The sequence below is a fragment of the Pan troglodytes genome, chromosome 19 (genome assembly GCF_028858775.2).
Source record: "Pan troglodytes isolate AG18354 chromosome 19, NHGRI_mPanTro3-v2.0_pri, whole genome shotgun sequence".
Classification (NCBI taxonomy): domain Eukaryota; kingdom Metazoa; phylum Chordata; class Mammalia; order Primates; family Hominidae; genus Pan; species Pan troglodytes.
This window is the reverse complement of record NC_072417.2, coordinates 71,072,009-71,081,913: the sequence shown is the minus strand read 5'-3', so window position 1 is coordinate 71,081,913 and position 9,905 is coordinate 71,072,009. Positions and strand designations below refer to the sequence as shown.

The following is a 9,905-nucleotide window of genomic DNA, read 5'->3' as shown; positions in this document are numbered from 1 at the left end:
CGGGTGCGGTGGTACAAGCTTGTAGCCCCAGCTACTCAGGAAACTGAGACATGGGAATCTCTTAAGCCCAGGAGTTCGAGGTGGCAAGTTTCCTCTGAGTTCCTTGATTAAATTGGTCAGAGGAGAAAGGGTCAGGATTATCCAAATTATTTGGAAATTTACACCACTTGCTTTTCTACCTCCAGCCTTCTTAAGCTGTCTTTGGTAGTCCTAGGAGGAGGAGTGGGTCTCACGGTGGCAGGGACAATGTGGTTGGTAGCAGAGCCGCAACCGTCTGCTCTCCTTATCAACCATTCGTGCCCTGGCATTTGCCCTGGGCTGGGGGAACTTCAGAAGGGAAATGTCCTGTTTTCCCCACGGTCCGATCAGAGCTCACCATTTCCAAGCCTGAGCCCAGTGGCTCTCCATCAGCCTCATTCTCACAGTAGATAATGCCATATGCTCCAGCGATCTGAGCTTCATACAGCCACAGACTTAGCAAAAGGCTTCCATCACCTTCACATTCAGTCTGTGGAAACAGCAAGTGTTCTTGGCTGGTTTTGTTTGTTTGTTTGAGATTGAGTCTCGCTCTGTCACCCAGGCTGGAGTCAAGCACGATCTTGGCTCACTGCAACCTCCACCTCCCAGGTTCAAGCAATTTTCCTGCCTCAGCCTCCCAGGTAGCTGGGACCACAGGCGCCTGCCACCACGCCTGGCTAATTTTTGTATTTTTAGTAGAGATAGGGTTTTACCATGTTGGCCAGGCTGGTCTCGAACTCCTGGCCTCAAGTGATTCACCCGCCTCGGCCTCCCAAAGTGCTGGGACTACAGATGTGAGCCATGGTGACTGCCCTGTTCTTGGCTGGTTCTAGCCTGGGAGTAGGTGGGTGGCATGAGGACAGAAAATGGGAAGAGCTGGAATGGAAGTTAAGGGCAGCCTGGGAAGGGCCTCTCTCAGGAGTTTAAATTTCATTCTCCAAGCAATGGGAAGTCATCCACCTTGTTCAGCAGTGCAGAGACATCACCGGTTTGTACATTAGAAAAGTAACTGCTGGCACTGAAGAGGATGGATTGAAAGGCAGGGCCCTGGCAGCAGGGCCTGAGCCAGGGCAGAGGAGAGGGGGCAGGTTCCAGAGAAACTCAGAAGCAGAAAGCCCTGAGTTTACTGAGGGGGTTGAATGTGCGAGGGGAGGAAGGCAGCATGTAACATCTGCAGCTTGAGCGAATGGGAGGTGCTGCTTATCCAGGACAGAGAATTCTTGCAAAGGATGTGGAGATGATGGGCTCTAGGCTCCCCGCACTGAAGGTGCAGTGGCTGTGGGACAGCTTGTCCAATGGCAGTAACACATGCCAGTCAGGGGCTTGAGAGAGGGAGTGGGGTGCTCGGACAGGTCATCAGCACACTCCACTAGGTGCAGAGGGGGTAATGTTATTAATAAAATTTGGCTGGGCACGGTGGTCCACGCCTGTAATCCCAGCACTTTGGGAGGCTGAGGTGGGCAGATCACCTGAGGTCGGGAGTTTGAGACCAGCCTGACCAACATGGAGAAACCCTGTCTCTACGAAAAATACAAAATTAGCTGGGCGTGGTGGTGCATGCCTGTAATCCCAGCTACTCGGGAGGCTGAGGCAGGAGAATCGCTTGAATCTGGGAGGTGGAGGTTGCAGTGAGCCAAGATCATGCCATTGCACTCCAGCCTGGGCAACAAGAGCGAAACCACGTCTCAAAAACAAAACAAAACAAAACAAACAGACAACCAAAAAAAAAAAACAGCCGGGTGCGGTGGCTCACGCCTGTAATTCCAGCACTTTGGTAGGCCATGGCGGGCGGAGGTCGGGAGTTTGAGACCAGCCTGGCCAACATGGTAAAACCCCATTTCTACTAAAAATAAAAAAATTAGCTGGGCATGGTGGCGTGCACCTGTAGTTCTAGCTACTCAGGAGGCTGAGTTGGAAGAATCGCTTGAACCTGGGAGGCAGAGGTTGCCGTGAGCCGAGATCGCGCCACCGCACTCCAAGCTGTACAACAAGAGCGAGACTCTGTCTTAAAAAGAAAAAAAAATACATATATATGTATATATATATACATATATATACATATATATATATATATGCAGTCTGCAGGTGGAGCCATGAGGGGTTGGTACCTGCCCCACTCTATTCCCCCTGTGAGAACATCTGGAAAGAGGGGTTGGTTAGAAAGTTAAGAGGACTCAGCCTTGGAGAAACCCCTGGGGCAGGCAGAGCTGAAGAAATGAGGAAAGACGCAGAGGCTAGGAAGCCATGAGGGTGGGAATGGTTTCAAGGAGGCATTAGCAACATCCAGGGCTCTAATGGAGTGAAGGAATGGGATAGGGAGGAGGCCCATGGGTTGAAACAATGAGGAGCCTAAGGGTGCCTCCCTTGGAAAGGCATCTTCCCCTAGAAAGATGCCGGTGCCTCCCTGTAAAAATCACCTTCCCCTAGGATGAAGGGGAAGAAAGTCAGATTGTAGGAAGTTGAGGATTGAATAGGGCTTGAAGAAGCAGAGAGTGGGTCTGGTTGCTTCTTAGGGGAGGCCTACTGATGAATGCAGAAGAGAGAAACAGGGCAATGACTTGAGGGCAGGGCAGGGTTGGGGCCAGGTTCCCTTAGAAGGGGGTATCCTGAAGTGTTTGTAGTTTTGAAGCAGAGGGGAGGAGAAAGAAGAACTAACAGAGTCTCCTGAAGCACATAGGAGGTTGGGCTGGAAAGTAAAAGGGACATCTCTGGAAGAGCAGAGACAATAGGGCCTGAACCAGGCAGAAGTGGAGGAGTGAGGCGGGGAGAGAAGGAGAAATGAACAGGATCTGATAACCAGTGGAGGGCCAGGGAAGCTGCACAGGAGACAGAGGCTTCCAGCCTCTGAGCCAGAGGTGGATTCAGGAGAGTAGGAGGAGGTGGCTTAGGTAGGGAAGCGGTCTCAGTCGCCTTTAGCCTCCTTGAGTTTTAGGTGTCTGGGAGACTCACAGGTGGCCCTCTGTAGGCGGCTGGTGTGAGGGGCTGGAGCCCTGGGGGCTCAGAGGCAGTGGTGGGAGTGGGTGGAGGTGTCTGGGGGTGGGGAAGTTGTGAGAGGCAGGGAAGGGGTCTGAGAAAAAGCTTCCAGAAGGACAGACCCAAAAGGAGGAGTATGTTAGCAAAGCCCAAGAAAAGTGTGCTTCAAGGAAGAGTGTCCATTAGAGCAACTGGTTTTATTAATGACTATAATAATAATGTATTTAAAAATTTTACTAGCCGGGCGTGGTGGCACCCACCTGTAACCCCAGCTACTCAGGAGGCGTAGGCAGGAGAATTGCTTGAACCTGGGAGGCGGAGGTTGCAGTGAGTTGAGATCGTGCCACTGCACTCCAGCCTGGGTGACAGAGCGAAACTCTGTCTCAAAAAAAAAAAAAAATTATGAGCAATCCATAGGCGAGTGCAAATGGAAATCTCCAGGTTTGCAGATGCATTTTTCTGCTCCTGAAATGCCAAGGTGACAGGAATGAACTGCAGAGGGATCTTGCAAGTAAGCAGGAAAGTGACAAATGAACTGCACTATGGGTAAGTGTAAGGTAATACACTTGATAACATAATCTAGACTATATTGGCCAGGCGGACAAATCCTGAGCTCTCAGTTACAACCTGGGAAAGGAGCCAGGAGTCAGTATAGAGGCATGGGTCTGTCCCTCCGGATTAAGAATCTTTAACCTGGGGCCTGAAGACCATCTTCTGGGATTTCAAGCACCCTGCCTCCCCCGGAAATTGAATGCACCAGGGAGTGAAGTGTGGGGAGAGAGGAGCAGGAGAGAGGAGATCCTCAGAGGGGTTTGGAAACCCAGTCCTGGAGTTCCGTTCAACATGCTAACCTAATGTTGGGCCTCCCCGAGGAGGGTGTGGTTCTGAGGTTTCTCCCCCTCCCAGTTTCCCACCTTGCTGAAGAAACTTGCCCTTGACATGCAAATGATGGAAACACATTGGTGTCTGGGGCACTTTGGTTTGTGGTTTTTACCGTCAGCTGTCTCTGAGGCTGAGCGTGTCGATCTGTCTCAGCAAGGCTAGCAAACTGCAAGCGCTCAGAGGAGGGGAGAGGGGGCTATTCCTGGGGTTCTGGGCCCAGATGGGCAAACGGGTCTGTAAGGCAGACTTTTCCAGGAGGAGGGTGCAGACCCTTTGCAAGTTGTTTGGGGACAGAGCTTAGTTTGCATCTGGCCTTCTTCACCCTCCTCAGATCCCCTAGGTAGCAGGGTGCTTGGTGGTCACCACCTGACCTAGGCTACCTACTCCCAAATTGGAGTCTGAAATGAAAGCACGTGGGAAAAGTATAGCAAAGGTCAGTTTCCCGTTTATTAAACAAGTTCTTCCGTGGAAAATCTTCCCAGGGCTCAGCAGCCCTTGAAGTGATCAGGGATGCTGGGGAGGTTGGGGGAGGAGAAAATGGGAGATGGCAGGTGGTATCTGTCGGTGTGGACGAGTGATAGCTTTGATTTGCTCCCCCTTCCCACCATCTCCTGTGTCCTCAGCATTTGATTTGGTTTCCTTTCCGGGGCCCTAATTACAGGGAGCTGCCCCTCCTCCACACCTGTGTACCAAGCCCCACCTGTGCGTCCTCACCCTGGGTTCCTGGCACTGGCCTGGAACCTGTCGGGCAGCCCTGCTCTTAGCTCCCCGCGGAGTCTCGGAGGTCTCAGGTCTCCTCCGCCCACCCTCTCCGCAGCTGGGAGGGGCAGGATGCCCCGCACCCCGCTCTGCGCGGGAGGTCGAGGCGCCCCGCTCACGCCCTCCTGCCCGCAAACTAGGGAGTCACTGCGGCCGGGGAGGGAGGTACACGGAGGGCATTTTTCCAGCCTTCACCGGGTGCTCCCCTCTCCACCCCCGGCAACCATGTAGGTTTCCGGACCCCCAGGTCCGCTTCCCTCCTCTCTGGAAAGGGGTCGGCCATAGGGAAAGGGCCCGGGGGCGCCGCAGCCGGGCCCCCGCCCCGCCCCGCCCGCAGCCCCGCTCCTCCCCGCGCGGCCCCACTTGTGGCCCTGCCGGCAGCCGCGCAGGGACAGCTGCATTTCTCGCCGCCCGCCGCTAGGAAGCCGGCCTCGCCTCACTTTCTCCGCCTCCCCGCGCCCCAGCCGCGCCGCCGCCGCCGAGCCTGGCCCCGCCGCCACCGCTGCGGATTGCAGCCCCTCCCCCGCCCGGCCCGCGGCCCGGCCCCTGCGGCCCGCGCGGAGCGGACGCGCGTGGCGCTGCCCGGTAAGACCCCCGCGCTCCCGCGGCTCCCGCCCGGCCCCGGGCGCGGTCCTCGCCGGCGCCCCGCGCGCAATCCCGGCCGCGGCCCCGGCCCAGCGGCCCCACCTTCTCGGGACCCGTTGCCCAGGCGCCGCCGGGAGGGCCGGGCCGTCGCGAGTTTGATTCCCGGGGCTGTCGGCGCGGCTCCCCGGGAGCTCCGCGTGCGGCAGGTCCCCGCCCGCCCTTCCTTCCCGAACCCCCACCTCATCCCGGGCCCCGGGCGCGGGGGGCGTGCGGGCATCTGGGGGGCCGGGAGCGGGGCGCGCGATTAGACCGGGGGGCGCGGGCCAGCGCCGCAGGGAAGGGAGACGAGGCCTCCCGGAGCCGGCTTCGCCCGAGTCCCCTCTCCCGCCGCTCCCCCTTTTGTGTGGGCGCCCCTCCCCGCAGTGCCCGGGCCTGGGGGCGCAGGCTGGGCGGCGACGGCAGGCGGGGGCGCCTGCTGGGAGCCGAGCGCCTTTCAGGGGGAGGGGAGCTTCGCTTCCTGCCCCCCGCCGATGTCACAGGTCGGCTCAGCCTTTTTTGGTCCCTCCCGGTCCCCTGGGAGCTGTATCTCCCGTCAGCTCGGCCAGGGAAAGTTGGGAATGCGCTGTCCCCGCCCCTGCTCCCCCGCCCCGCCGGCTCCTGTGCCCCAGGCTCTGAGCTCCAAGGGGGGCTGGTGTCAGCGTTTATTCATTCCTCCCTCTTCCTTTTCTCGGTCGCGTGGTCGCCTTACACCCAGCACTGCCCTGCCCATTTCTTTTCCCCTTAAAAAAAGTTTTAGCTCTAAGAAACGTACACTGAAATTAAATTCCTGAGACGGAATGTGTTTTAAGGGGAGGGAGGGTTTAGATTTTCCTTTTTTTGGTGGAGTAGTGGAGTAGAAGATGAGGGGACTCCCTGGGAGTTTAGAAACAAGATGCCCTGGAGGCGATAGAGGATACAAGAAGACCATCCACCATGCTCCCCACCTGATCCGCAGTCAGCGTCTTGTAGCGAGAGGAATGAGCCTTCCCTGGGTGATCCCGCAGCACCTGAGCCACCTGGCCCAGGAGAAAGGACTCAGGGAGATGTACTGGGCCTTTCACCCCTTTTCTTTATAGCCAGCTGTGCCTGAAGGAGGTGAGGGACCCCAGGAATTCTCTCACGGAGGAAGTCATCTCACCATGTGGGTGGGCCCCTGCTGGATCAAGTGTGAAGCTGGGTCCTCTCTGTTGTTGGGGGTTAGTGCCACTGGTACCTCAATTTGAATATGGTGCCATCTCTGGGATGGAGAGGTGCTGCTGGGAGAAACCTGGCTCGGGTCTCCAGGAAGCTGGAGCGTGTGCAGCAGGGCTGGATGTGAAACCCGCTGTCCACTTTCTGCAGCTGGAAGGGCCAGGACAAGGGAAACAGGATACTGCTACCGACCTGGGCACATCCTTGAATAGAAGAGAGACCCTGGACAGCGAGGATGGCCCAGGGATGTTGATATGACTAGGGCTGTATCCCCAGCTCCTGGGCCAGGCCAACTAGGGCCAGAGGTTGGAGTCATGGGCCCCTTTGAGAATCTGGTGAAAGCTCTAACTCCTCTCCTTCCAAAATGCATGTGTGTAGGGAGACACTTGTATTCAACACCAGACGGTTAATATACCCCCTTGGAACTAGGACCTCCATTGAGACCTCTGCCCTAGAGTTACTGGTCTGACCTGGGCCATCAGAACAGTTGTCACCTTTTTGGCTGGTCAGTGAATAATCCCAGGGTTCAAAGAGCAGACTGCTTCTAAGGTCTTTTCTCATGACCTCCCTATGCAACTTTGGGCTTGTGGCCATGGAGACCTGGAGTGTCTGGACAGATCCCAGCTCCCTACAGCTAGCTAGAGGATGGGGGCAGATGAGGTGGCCCTTTTCCAGGGGCTCATTTTGCTGTCTGTGTGGTGGGAAGGCCCTGGGCACTGGACTAGGCCCACTGGTCTATTGAATTAGAGGTAAATAAAGGGATTTGGGTGGAGGTGGATATTCTGGTGTTTCAGCTGGGTGTGAGATCCAGGCCTTTAAGAGCTCCAGCTTGTTCTTGGGGAAATGGGGTTGCGGTGCTTTAGTAGAGAGTGTTAAGTGTGAAAGACGACTCTTAAGGAGGTCTTGGGGCAGAATTGTCCAAGGCTATGATCTGGGTATTGTCGGTTCCTTAGATCCCTTTGGACTCTTGAAGGCAAGTGGGGGCCAGAGGGCTGCTGTCACTATCCCCAGTGCAGCCCCAGGCCAGAGGAGGCCTGGCCTGCCTCTCCTTTCTTGGCTCACTGGGTCCTGGGCTGCTGCATAGGTGTTTGTGGCATCTACACTTGCTAGAGATCTGGAAGAGCTTTAGGACGATCTGCCATTTGTGACTTCTCTACCTTGGGACTGAGAAGACTTCCTTAGGCTCAAGTCCCCCACAGAGAGCTGTAGGGGATTTTTCTTTGTTTAACTAGAGAGCACAGTGTTTGGCATATGGCAGCACTCACACTGGTATTCTTCCTTTAGAGCTTCCTACATTTGCTCTGGTAATAAGCAGCAGAGGCAGGAGTATTCTAGAGCCTTGGGCACAGGAAGCTGGGTGTCTGACAGGGGTCACCTCTGACTATCCAAGGTGAGCTGGAGGAGGTGGTGCTTCTGTGTTGCTGGCTCTTGCACTTACAGGAAGCAAGAGCTATAAAGGGCATTGGAGGCCGGATGCGGTGGCTCATGCCTGTAATCCCACCACTTTGGGAGGCCGAGGGGGGTGGATCACCTGAGGTCAGGAGTTTAAGACTAGCCTGGCCAACATGGTGAAACCCCGTCTCTACTAAAAATACAAAAATTTGCTGGGTGTGGTGGCGTGTGCCTGTAATCCCAGCTACTCAGGAGACTGAGGCAGGAGAATTGCTTGAACCTGGGAGGTGGAGGTTGCAGTGAGCCGAAGTTGTGCCATTGCACTCCAACCTGGATGACAAGAGCAAAACTTTGTCTCCAAAAAAAATACATAAATTAAAAAAATAAAATAAAATAAAATAAAATAAAATGAAGGGCATTGGAGACCCTAAAGCACTGTGGTCCAGTGGTCCTTGACTTGGGAATTGGAAGTGTCTTGGTGGCATGCAAAGGTCCTTGTTGCAGTGACTGAGGATTCATCTTCCCCAGTGGCCATGACTTCTCAGTCATGCTGTGGCCCTGGCTACCATGGGTTGGTGAGTTCAGGATGCTAGCTGTGTTGGCTCACTCAGTGTTTCTCTGATCCCCTTGGCTTCCAGGCTCCCAGAACCTCTGATGTGTCAGCGCATTATCACAGACTCTTGATGATGCAGCTAAATGTCTTATCTTTAAAGCAGGTCATAAATGATAAATGTGATAACAGTCCTTGTAAACATAAACTCCCTTCTTATAAATGTGACCATTTCATTTCCATTGTGGCAGCACCAAGGGTCTTTGAGGAATTCTTGGTAAGATAAAAATGTTTAGGCTGGGCATGGTGGCTCCTGCCTGTAATCCCAGCACTTTGGGAGGCTGAGGCGGGTGGATCACCTGAGGTCAGGAGTTCGAGACCAGCCTGGCCAACATGGTGAAACCTGTCTCTACTAAAAATACAAAAAATTAGCCGGGCATGGTGGTGTGTACCTGTAACCCCAGCTACTTGGGAGGCTGAGGCAGGAGAATCATTTGAACTCGGGAGGCGGAGGTTGCAGTGAGCTGAGATTGCACCACTGGACTCTAGCCTGGACAACAGAGTGAGACTCTGTCTCAAAAAAAAAAAAAGTTCCAACTCCACTGGCCTAACTTCCACCCCTAGGAAGCAACTGAGTTATTTTGTGCACATTTTCATCATAGCTTAGTTGTTTAGAGTGTAAGATCTGAAGTTAGGCATCTCCAGGTAGAATCCCAGCTCTCCATCTTACTCTAAGACTTTGTAAGTGCCAGAGTTTCCTATATTTAGAAAGAGTTAAAAGAGATCTCATGTGTATGCCAAAGAGGAAGTGTTCATTACATCGAAGCTATTATTATTATTGCCATTTCTGCACAGCGGTACACAAATTCTGAGGGTCATTATTAAGGAAAATCTTTGGTAAAAACTGTAGAGGCTGAGGGTGGATTTTGGAAGAGTGGGAGGGGGTGGGGTGAGGCTCTTGAATGATGAGCAGAGAGGACCGCACAGTGGAGGCGGGGGTGGGGAGACTGAAATGTCATGGGTGACAGCTAAGCATATTTGGGGGCAGAATGACTCAGCATCTGTAGCCCTGCTGTGGAACCAACTCTTTTTCCTTTTCTTTGGAGAATTTGCCCTGTAAGCTGGGGGAGGGGTGAGGAGGCATAACCAGTGAGAAGGGTTGAATGGCATAAAGTTAATACTAACATTGGTCCAGAGGAACAGGGCAGAGTTCCCTGGAGGAAGGGAACCTAGTGAGGAGATTGGGGCAGGCCCAGTAGGCAGTCAAGAGTGCAAGCTCGCAGGGTGCAGTGGCTCACGCCTGTAATCCCAGCACTTTGGGAGGCCGAGGCGGGCGGATCACCTGAGGTCAGGAGTTCGAGACCAGCCTGGCCAACATGGTGAAACCCTGTCTCTACTAAAAATACAAAAATTAGCCGGGCATGGTGGTGGGCGCCTGTAATCTCAGCTACCCAGGAGGCTGAAGCAGGAGAATAGCTTGAACCCAGGAGGCGGAGGTTTCAGTGAGCCGAGATCA

At 54.5% G+C, this 9,905-nt stretch overlaps 1 protein-coding gene across 3 annotated transcripts in view; it reads left to right on the top strand.

Annotated features, from left to right (window-relative positions):
• The first annotated feature begins 5,028 nt into the window (after positions 1-5,028).
• The window catches only part of CUEDC1 (CUE domain containing 1), a 93,920-nt gene continuing 89,043 nt past the window's right edge, over positions 5,029-9,905 (top strand). Inside the window, exon 1 of one of the 3 annotated variants that reach the window (XM_009432900.4) lies at positions 5,029-5,217. The gene's annotated coding sequence lies outside the window, so the exon portion shown is untranslated. The remainder of the gene's footprint in view (positions 5,218-9,905) is intronic. The other 2 variants (XM_009432903.5, XR_001711012.4) reach the window with 2 other exon arrangements.